The sequence below is a fragment of the Mercenaria mercenaria genome, unplaced genomic scaffold, assembly GCF_021730395.1.
Source record: "Mercenaria mercenaria strain notata unplaced genomic scaffold, MADL_Memer_1 contig_1456, whole genome shotgun sequence".
Classification (NCBI taxonomy): Eukaryota; Metazoa; Mollusca; class Bivalvia; order Venerida; family Veneridae; genus Mercenaria; species Mercenaria mercenaria.
The window spans coordinates 2,147-14,131 of NW_026459431.1; the positions used below are offsets into that span (position 1 = coordinate 2,147).

General features: G+C 36.0%; 2 long non-coding RNA genes across 2 annotated transcripts; both read left to right on the forward strand.

Annotated features, from left to right (window-relative positions):
* The first annotated feature begins 489 nt into the window (after positions 1 to 489).
* LOC128551652 (uncharacterized) lies at positions 490 to 2,982 on the forward strand. Its single transcript, XR_008368856.1, has 3 exons — positions 490 to 1,235; positions 1,498 to 1,616; positions 2,870 to 2,982. It is a non-coding gene; the product is annotated as an uncharacterized LOC128551652 (long non-coding RNA).
* Positions 2,983 to 8,776: 5,794 nt separating this feature from the next.
* Positions 8,777 to 11,707, forward strand: LOC128551653 (uncharacterized). Its single transcript, XR_008368857.1, has 2 exons — positions 8,777 to 9,562; positions 10,924 to 11,707. It is a non-coding gene; the product is annotated as an uncharacterized LOC128551653 (long non-coding RNA).
* Positions 11,708 to 11,985: the final 278 nt, after the last annotated feature.

Below are 11,985 nucleotides of genomic sequence, written 5' to 3' on the forward strand. Positions count from 1 at the left end.
CGTTTTTATCACAGAAGCAACAGAATCGGCAGGCTGAAAATGTCACATAAAGTGCCAAGTCTATGCAATGCATTCGCTTAATACTTGCCTTTAATTTATGAAAATTGGATTTTTTATGATTTTTTTCGCACTGGTATCGGCGCAGATTTGTGGAATTTTCAAATTTACTGTCCCTTGCCCTCATAATGTTAATTATGAATATGTATAGAAATGGAGATTTCTTTATGGAACCAACCGACAGGAAACGTGTGAAAAAGTCCAATAAAAACAGAGCATTTTGTCAGTTATCTTATAACAAAGAACGATTATTACTATATATCAATGTGTTCACCCAGCAGTCTGCGCCTCGTTTTGGATAACAATGTGCAGATAACTCTGCATGTAACCATGGAATGGGAAAAGGGTCTATTAAGAGGGACGTAGGGCGCCTCGGCAACACAAACGGCACAAGATATTGGCTACTGACACAGTAGATATACACGAGAACATCGTTCAGCAAGATCAGTAATAGATTATCGTTAAACGTTTCGTTATCTTATCGTTTCACTTTTATCTTTAGGTTTGCAAAGGGCACTAGATGTTGACTTCTGACACAATGGATAGACACATGAACACCGTTCAGCAAGATGAGTAAATTTATAAAAACAGAGGTATGTATAGATTATCGTTAAAATGCTAGCTATGCTTTTTACTTCTATCTTTAGGTGTGCAAAGGATACCAGATGTTATCTTCTGACACAATGGCTTCTGTCGCAAAGAAGAGGCACGAGAACATCGTTCAGCAAGATCAGCATATTTTCACAGAATAGTGGTATGTACAGATTATCGTTAAAATGCTAGCTATGCCTTTTACTTCTATCTTTAGGTGTGCAAAGGATATCAGATGTTGACTTCTGAAGAAGTGGATAAGCACGAGAACATCGTTCAGCAAGACCAGCATAAATGCACAAAATAGAGGTATGTACAGATTATCTCTAAAATGCTAAATTTGTTTTTTACTTCTATCTTTAGGTGTGCAAAGGGCACCAAATGTTGGCTTCTGACAGAGTCGATATACTAGTACATGAGAACTTCGTTCAGGAAGATTTTTTTCTGATGATTAGCTACAGATTATGGAATTAAGGCTTGACTCCATTAAATGAAACACAGAAAGCAGGCGTCATCGAGACTTATTCTCCGTCGACATCATCCAGAACAGGGTACTTTCAAGAGACCTTAATGACTTTTAAATAAAAGTAATTTTATTGTTCGATAAATTCTTAATTTAGTCAAGTAAAGACAGTCTAACAGTTCAGAAAAAAATCAAGTCTTTTTTTCAACTTTACTTACTGTTTGAGAAGCAGTGAATGTATAAACGTTATTGAAACGTATCTAAGTGGCATTTGAGAATAAAATATGTTTGTTTGAGTAAATTATGAATTAGGAACATTTTTAGGACTTACATCTGTAGTACCATAGTAACTGAATTTGTTGTATATAAGAAAGATTTGGGCATAGTTACAGATTATGGCAATGAGGCTTGGTTTCACTGAATGAAACATAGAAAGCAGATGTGTTCGACTTAGCAGACACAAATTGGCGCCATTTCCAGACACTTGGAACTCTTCTTAATAAAGGTATTTTTATCATTCGTTTATTTCTTATGTTCAATTAATTTCCTAAAATGGGTAAACAGGATAAAGGAACTTTTTTCATGAATTTTGTTCAGTCCTAGATGACAGCAATGAACCAGTAGAGTTGGTAGTTTAGTGTGCGCGTACAGTGTTCCAAATACAGCAGACGTAATCATTGTGAAATGGCATAACTACATTGGCATTCAAACTAATTGCGCGATATATTCACAAGAAAAGACAATCTGCTTAATTTTGAAATTACTTACCGCTTTTAACGTTATTTTCCGTTTTTACGTCGACATTATCTGCTACAAACCCATGACAAGAAAATACATTTGGAAACAGTTTTTCTTTTCTGGAAAAGCAACTTGTCTTTCTGCAGTTACTGATATTACCAAGTTAGAAGAATGGTTTACAGAATATGAAAGCGAGGCTGGGCGTCGGTAAATGAAATACAGGGGTGGGTGTATCGGACATGCATCGACGACCTTTTTCCAAGTTTTTGCAAGTTGTTTTGATAAGATTTTAGTTTGTAATGGTCGAGCGTGCTGTCTTGCAGAAAGCCCTTGTTAATTAATGTATCAGATTGGAAAAAATGGTGAAAATATAGAGGATATTTGTTTGTTTTGAGTGAAATGGAATATCTCACTGAGAAGTGAGAAATTTCAAATATTTTCACGAGCGCGTAGCGCGAGTGGAAATGTGAAAATTTTCTCACTCGAGGTGAGATATATCCATATTCCGAAAAACAACAATTTTTTTATTTTAGCCATTACTGAAAATGCTTTTGCAATGTTAATCTCGCGCGGAAACAGACGCGCGTAACAGACATGACGTCAGACGGCTGTGACGTTTAAGACCACGCAACATAAGTTCCATTTTTTATATTTGCTGCATAACGGTATGAAATTCTTTAAGTCAAATAATTTGAATCGAGAAATATATTATAAAGAACAAAGTGCGACTATATTTTCTTCCTGTTTAAGCAAAAATTAAAATATAACATGTATGAAGGAGCGGAGGTCATATCTCTCACAGTGTGAAAATATAGATTTCATATTTTCACAGTGTGAGCGATGAGATATGAAAATATTTAACTGATAGAATACAGTATTTCATTAGTTAGCATAAAATAAATACAGTAAATTCGTGCAAAGCAGTTGGTATTGGAAAAATTGTATATTATGTGTGAAACATGTCGACTCTGGATCTTCTCCCTTTTCTGCATTGTACTTATATGATATAAATGTTTGTAGAATGTTGAAGGAAGTACTTAGGTAACCCTCGACAATAGAAGGAAGGAAAGAACATGGCGGCGGCAGTCCAGAAACAAACATGATTGAACAGGTAATACCTCACATACAGTCACAGGTACACAGAAAAAGACGAAAAATAAAGAAAGAAAAAGAACATGTAAGAGACTATTATAGTAAACATACAGACAGAGAATTGGATGTTCAATATACAGTAATATAAAATCAGATACAGTATTAAAAAAGATACAGTACAGGAAAAAACAAATAGAATATTCTAAATTTTCTGTTTGCTCACACGAGCACGAAGTGCTCGCTGTTAGCTTTAAGGATAGTCGGATGTCGTCTTAACCCACCGCCTGTTTTTTCTCCAACATTCACGATTCGAAAGCAGTTTTCATCAAACTTAGACACAATGTACATTGCCATAAATTGTGAGTCAAGATTGATCGTGGGTCCAACTATACCATAATTAAAAATAGAGTTATGGCCGCTGATTCATTAAAGAGTAAAATGTTCAACCATGTTTACTTTCTATCACTTTCATTTCTGACTCGATCTTAATTCAATTTACGTTGAATGTACAAACTATTAATTAAGATAACTGTAACCCTAAATACATAATAGTATATGGGGGTTATATTAGAGTCACTCATGACCGTTAGTACGTCCGTCGGTCTCTCCGTCCGTCCATATTCGTCTCCGCTCCATATCTTCTAAACTGCCGGGAAGATTTTCATAAAACTTGCTTCAGTTACTAATCTTATCAAGACAAGGTGCAGATAACTCGGGTCAATAGGTCCATAGGTCAGAAAGCTTAATTCCGTGTCTGCTCCATGTCTTCTTAATCATTTCGAAGAATTCCATACAAACAAGTATCAAATATTTACGACATGCTAAAAACACGACCCAGGTATCTAGGTCCGAGGTCAACGTCAAAGTTGGAGGTCAAAGATCAGATAACTGAAATATGTATGGAAGGATTTTTTATAAATCTAGCATCAGTAGTTTTACTCCATCAAGACGGCGTGCAGAGTGCACAAGCCAGATTACAATGTTTAAGGTCAAGCACACCTAGTAGTCAAATATCAGCTAGCTCATTTTTGTGTCCGACTTTTCTAAACTTTTTTAAAGTTTGCGTACCACCCCAAATATTTTCAAAGTCCATTGAGATACTGCTTTCATATTTTGCATACTTGTTTACCATCATGACCCCAGTCTGTAAAAAGGAGGAGGCAACTCTATCAAACATTTTGACTGAATTATGGCCACTTTTCTACTTAGAATATGCTTATTGTAATGTTAAAATTTTACTCGTAGCTTATATTATACTATCAAGCACTGAGAATAGTCGAGCACGCTGTCCACTGACAGCTCTTGTTCATATTGTCATCGTACTTTGCCGCTTAAAAATTACCTACTCCGTTTTATTCAATAAATAACAGTTTTCTTTTGGTTTTCTGCAATTTCATTTTGACTCCGCTAGCAATTTTACATTAAAAATGTTACATTTACATAACACCTACATATAACATAACCTAACTCCTAACATAAATGCTATTCTCGGGTTGAAATGAGTTTCAGAAAATATTTTTTTTTATATTGTTATGTGCCGAGATACAAAAACGAATGAATATGAGTCGGATAAAGTTGCTTTTTCCGTTATATAGTCTTGATCGCCATCGCCTGGAAGATTGCATGTCAGACGCTCTTAAAAAAACATTATCGGCTTAGCATATATAGTGGTTGTAGTAATGAAAATGTGTTTGAACAACAAAATGTCTTTATCTCATGATTTTGCATAGCACGTACTAGGTTATGCCATTGGCATTTTGCATTAATTGAAGAAAGTCACCCACTTGCCAATAACACCAACCTAATTTTCGCCATTTGTGACAACACTTCCAATAATATGTTTCATTTAATTAAGACAAGTAGAGTCTCGTAGAATCATAATGAGCCGTGCCATGAGAAAACCAACATAGTGGCTTTGCGACCAGCATGGATCCAGACAAGTCCGCGCACACCGTTAGCGAACAGCATGGATCCTGACCGGACTGCGTGGATGCGCAGGCTGGTCGCAAAGCCACTATATTGGTTTTCTCATGGCGCGGCTCATATATTATTTGCGTTTTACATATTTACAATGTCATTAATTACATAACTGAACACAAAGGAAAAAAGGGGATTTGGCAACAATTTTTTTAAAATTAACGAGCGTCCACCACTAAAGAAACATGACAAATAAACACTTACTTTTGCCAAATGGAAGTTTTATAACAGAATGGTATAATGATAATGTTCAAGGCTAATTTCTGTTGAACAAACACTATTACCTTTGTATTTTATGAGGAATTAAACACATTAATACATGAACATACTTTATTATCCCCCGACGAAAGTCGGAGGGATATAGTTTTGGCGTTGTCCGTCCGTCCGTCCTTCCGTCCGTCTTTCTCCTCCTCGCATCCGTCCTTCCGTCGTCCGTCCGTCCGTCGTCCGGAGTCATATCTAGGAAATGGTTGGGAATTTTATTAAAACTTCATATACATGTTCACCACTATGAGTTTGCGCCCTCAAGTTTCAGTCAGATTGCCAAGTTATACCAAGTTATGGCTCTAGAAGTTTCTAGTGTTAACTATATAGGGTACTATAAATATGGCAATTTCTGCATCATAACTTTTGATATATTTGACCTTGAACTATGAAACTTTAACAGAATTTAGAGCACTATAATGTGGTTGTGCACACACAATTTCATATGGATTTCTTTTGTAACTGCAGAGTTATTGCCCTTTAATTGTCTAAAAATCCACATATTTGTACATAACAAACTTGCTATTTTGCAGAATTTCATTACATTTCTTTCATTCTTTTCTGTGAACATTTATTATAAACATGTGAAGTTGCACACCCACACCTGGTCGCCCACTTGCCTTGGTCACCCGGGGTGACCCCGGGGTCAAAATTGACCCCGCCCCAGGGGTCACTTGATTTTACATAGGAAAATCTTTAAAAATCTTCTCAAAAACCAGAATCCCTAGAGCTTAGATATTTGACTTGTAGCATTGCCTAGTGGACCTCTACTAAAGTTGTTCAAATCATGACCCCGGGGTCAAAATTGACCCCGCCCCATGGGTCACTTGATTTTACATAGGAAAATCTTCAAAATTTTCTAAAAATAAACCAGAAGGCCTAGAGCTTAGATATTTAACATGTAGCATTGCCTAGTGGACCTCTACAAAATTGGTTCAAATCTTGACCCCCCCCCCCAGGGTCAAATTGACCCATCCCCAGGGGTTACTTGATTGTACATAGGGAAATCTTCATAAATTTGCTAAAAATAAACCATAAGGCCTAGATCTTAGATATTTGATATGTAACATTTCCTAGTAGACTTTTACAAACTTTGTTCAAATCATGACCCCCGGGGTAAAATTGGCCCCGCCCCAGGGGTTACTTGATTGTACATCGGAAAATCTTCCAAAATATTTCTAAAAATCATCAGATTGACATTAGAAACATGTAGCTCATATTACTCTGGTGAGCGATCCAGGGTCATCATGACCCTCTTGTTTTTCATTTTTAATTTTCCATCAATATTTATAATCAACATGTGAAATTTTGTTTCCTCTCCCGTTCCCCCACACCCCCACACCCTTAAAAAATAAATATATATACATATATATATTTCCATTCCTTTTTTTTTTTTTTTTAAATGTTCAAACCTTCAACATGTTAAGTTGTGACTGCACAAGCCTTGCCCTCAGTCATGTTCAAGATACCTTACCTGTGTTCTCATAAGGACATCTGTTTTTTTTAAGTTCAAATGTACATGTTAAACAACAACACCTGGTGCCAAACCACTCAAAGACAATATTTCGTTCCAGTTAAACTTCAAGCTCACATTTCAATTAACTGCATTTAATTTTAAAAGCTAACCTTATTACAGTAAGCATATCCCATTCAAAATAAATTCTTTAGTCAGGATCAAAGTATCATACATTTATTATGTACTCTTTAATTAAACATTTGTTTTCTGTTAGATTGATTTTGACTAATGAAATTATTTGCTTCTTATTAACATCCTTAACTTTTTGCCGGATATATTTTTTGCCATTCCTCACCGCAAACCCTTTCGGCGGGGGATACAAATTCATCGAATTTGCTTGTTATCTATGAAATATATGTCGTTTTCCCCATTTCCTCGTTGTTTTTTATGAACATTCAGAATAAATTTAGATGATGAATCGAACATGTTTGCACTCTGTTTCAAATGTCGTATGCTTCTACATGCATACAACTATTCTAGCTTCTACCGCGATAAAAGAAGTCCGTCTGTTACAAATAACTTCAATTGCTAAACATGTATGTCACACTGAAGTCCGTCCATTACAAATAACGTCCATTGCTAAACAAATATGTCTCACGAAGTTCGTCCGTGACAAATAACTTCCATTGCAAAACAAATATGTCTCACGATGTCCGTCCGTTAAAAATAACTTCCATTGCAAAACAAATATGTCTCACGAACTCCGTCCGTTACAAATAACTTCCATTGCAAAACAAATATGTCTCACGAACTCCGTCCGTTACAAATAACTTCCATTGCAAAACAAATATGTCTCACGAAGTCCGTCCGTTACAAATAATTTCCATTGCAAAACAAATATGTCTCACGAAGTCCGTCCGTTACAAATAACTTCCATTGCAAAACAAATATGTCTCACGAACTCCGTCCGTTACAAATAACTTCCGTTGCAAAACAAATATGTTACACGAGCTACTTTCACACTTTAAAATAGATCGTTGTTCACAACAAGATCTGATTTTGCGTAACATGTTAAAGGGTTTGCCGACTTATGGGTCCTTTGAATCTTTATGCAATATAATTAGTGCACTGAAGTCTGCGGCCCTTTAATGTTCGTCGGTCCCTCCGTCTGCCCGGATGTTCGTCTGGCTGTCCGAATTTGTGATGTGCATTACTCTAAACGTCTTTGACCTAGAGCCATCAGACCTCATAGGATCGGTATTCAGCATACACGTGATCCAGGTTTTTTTGGGGGGATTTCACTCAGTAAGGCCAGATTGATGTCCCTTGACATTCAGAATATATATAAAAAGTCTAAAACTTCATGTCGCATGTAGATCTAACACAAAATATATATCACTTAGTCTTGAAATCTTATATGAGCCGCCCCATGAGAAAACCAACATAGTGGCTTTGCGATCAGACAAGCCTGGTCAGGATTGATGCTGTTGGCTAACGGTTTCTCTAATTGCAATAGGCTTTGAAAGCGAACAGCATGGATCATGACCAGACTGCGCGGAAGCGCAGGCTGGTTTGGATCCATGGTGGTCGCAAAGCCACTATGTTGGTTTTCTCGCGACGTGGCTCATATGAATATTATTCAGCATGTGAGTTTTACACCTGGAATTTTGTCTGGGATTTCACTCATCCGATCCCGAGTAATAACCCTTGACTTGGTAAAGAAGTGTAAAAAGGGTTTAAAATCTTCTGCCACATAATTATATCTCTAGAAGTGTATTACCTACAGCCATTTAACATATAGGAATATTATTCTGTAAGTAAAATGCATTAAAGACCAAAACACTCAAGTCCCCCCCCCCCCCCCCCACCCCTCCCCACCTAAAAAAAATGATAATAATAAAATTAGAAATAAATAAATAAATAAATAAATAAATCCGTTCCTGTTTTTTAAAAAAAATGTTCAAATCTTAACATGTAAAGTTGTAACCACATCCACCCCGCCGCCAGCCACATGTTCAAGATAACTCACTTGTTGGTGCATCTGTTGTTTTTTTTTTTTAAGTTTAAATGTACATGTTAAAAGCAACACTGGGTGCCAAACTACTCGAAGACAATATTCTGTTCTAGTTATACTTCAAATAACTTTATTTAGTTTTAAAGGCCAAGCTTATTACAATTCAAAATAATTTCATTAGTCAGGATCAACGTAACATACCTTTATTCGCATTCAGACATGTCATTACTTACCGCTTTTGAATTTGACGTTACTTAAGAAATAATATATCTCATCCAGTGATTTGTCGTTGAATAAATCATTGTTTGGAGTTCAGATGCGAAGGAATTATATCACGAGGGCGCAGCCCGAGTGATATAATAATACGCATCTGAACGACAAACAATGATTTATTCAAGAGCAAATCACTGAATGAGACATATTATTTCGATTCTAACACGTTAAAAAGGATTTTTAAGTACATCCTTGACGACATTCATTAAATATTTGCCCGTTTTCAATCGGTTTCTTTTCTAGCGCGCCGCTATGCCATTCGACGCCATGACGTAATAACTGTGACGTCAGAACAGTGATTTGTTGTATTATAATTCACTGTTTTCTGCCTGCTTTGTTTAATAAGAAAATGAATCGGATCGTGTTAGAATTTCCATTTTTGACGTTAATTATACCACATTAGCACTTTCGGACGTTATTTACCGCAGATTTATGAAACATGAAAACTTACATTTGTAACTGGTTTTCTTTTTCTGAAATAACAAAATACTGTACTTCCGCAGTTACTGAGAGAATGTTTTTCTTTGGAAAAGTTACAGAATATGAAAGCGAGGCTAGGCTTTGGTGACTGAAGTAAGGGGGCAAACGAATCAGACATCAGAAACTGAATAAAAGTTGTTCTTCGCAGACATGAAAGGTAATATTTTTATTCAATCTAATTTTAGTGAGGAAAATGTTTTAAAACAATGTCTTAACTTGATGACTGCCTCCGTGGTTTTGGACAAATAATGAAGTCTGTATCAGATATTGTATTTTATAGATTTCAGCTGTATTTATTGACTTGCATAAATTTCGGCGTAACAAAGGAGCAAAATTATTTGTATAAATAATACTGAATCCGACAAAACCATTGTGATATTACATTTTAATTATATCTCAAATACAATTTATGTCACTTAACTTGTGAAGACGATAACACGATAACTTTAGACCATATTTTTAGTTCACCTGAGCACGAAGTGCTCGAAAAGAGCTATTCATGGTTATCACTCACCGTTCGTCGTCCGTTCGTTCATCATACCATCCGTCCCTAGAACTATGACACAAATTCGTTTACACACACTCTGAGAGATTTATTACATTTGGCAACTTTATTACAAAACCGGTTGTCATGTCCAGTTCAAATTGTAATAAGCACTCCAACCCGTTTTGTTATAATTATTACAATTTGCAACTTTATTACAAAACGGGTTGTAACAAAGCTACCTAGTTATCAAGCCAGCTGAAGTACCGATATTGAATACTTGGTTAAACTTAGAACAAAATGTGGTCCGTTTTCGACGTAGAAAGTTTGGTTAAAGTTCTGCGTATACCTAACTATCAGGCTCATCTCAGTAACAGTTTAACGTATGATGAGTAACCAAATACATGTAGAACGTTGGTTGAATTTAAAGTAAACTAACGTACACTTTTCAATTCAGATAGACACTTTGTAAGCAACTAATTGCCAGACTGATTCTCAGTAACAAGTATATATACAGAACTGAATCATGTTTAAAAGCATTTATAAAGAAACAGACTGTCTATTCGCAAGAGCCAGGCAAAGTTTGCCGGACAAGATTTCTCTGTCTGTTCTGGTGGCTTTGTCTCGTTCTGCGCCCCCTTCCCCCCCCCCCCCCCCCCCCCCCCCCCCCCCCCCCCCCCTCTTGTAAGATCTCTCGGTATATGTACTGGTAGAGGAGAGCGGCTGCTCTTGTATGTAAAGCGCCTTTGAACGCGTTTATCGTGAAAAGGGCGTTATATAAACCTGGTATAGTATTCTTTTTTGTCATCAAACATACTTACATAACTAATCTTTATTGAAGTTAAAGGTCGTGATATTTTGGAAATAAAGAATATAGGCTGGCGGTGTAAATAATTTTATTTATTTAAATTTCGAAATTGAAACCTCTTCTAGCGACTAAAACCCATTTGGGCTGCTTGTTAATTTTTGTATAAAGCTGTTAAAGTATCCCTTTTCTGAACTGAACTAACAGAAGATATATGTATGTTTTGTAGAATGTAGGAGGAAGCACGTAGCGATGTAGTCCACGAAAATAAAAGGCCAGCAAAGAAAGAACAGTCCCGGTTGTCCCAGAAACTATTGACGACAGCTCAAATACAGATGACCAGAAGAAGAGGAAAACAGAGGAATCAAAGAAAAAAACAGATTAGAGACAAATAGAATATAGTAACGGAGAATTGGATGATAAAATCAGATACAGTTATCACATAAGATACGATGCAGGAAAAACAATTGGGACATTCTCACTTTACATTTAACTCACATGAGCACGAATAGCACTATTGTTGGATATCCGTTGACATTATCCATTAGTCGTCCAATGTCACCATGTTTTTTTCTTCTCCAGCATCCACAATACTCCTTAAACTTAGACACAATGTACTCGTATATCACAATATGTTATTGCTCAAGATGGATTATCGGTCCAGTTAGACCACATAATAATCAAAATTTTTAATTAAAAAAAAATGCAGAATGTTACTTACCTGTGACTGATCAAAAACGCCATGTCTCAATATGTGAACGCCTTGCAATCATTTTTTTGCAAATTTTGTTCATATTTTCACATAATTTGTGTAACAGTATTACTTTATTTCAAACTGGCACAGACATCTTCGATAGTGTTCACCTGTTTGTTCCGGGCGACAATAAAAACAACAGGGCGATGGAAAAAACATGAAATGCATGGAAAAATATGTTTGTGCATTCTTATATTTCCATGTTTAGTTTCTTATAAAGTATCTCTGATTTTAATAAATCATCAAGAATTATTCTCGAGCATTTGCTTTCCGTCTATCATGTTTATCCGTGACGTCACTAACGGCAAAAAGTAGTCGTTATTATGTCAGTTAGTGACTTTCTTCGGTTTCTGAATAAGTTTAGTTTAAGTTTCTGAATATTCTCACGACATGAACAATGTATATTATGCAAGTCCCAAAATATTTTTCTTTTCACTGACATTATATTACGCGTCATTTTCTTTGATATAATGTCTTGGAAACGGAAGTACTTCTATCATTGTTTCAAAAAGCATCTACAATGCAAGCTTCGAGGCG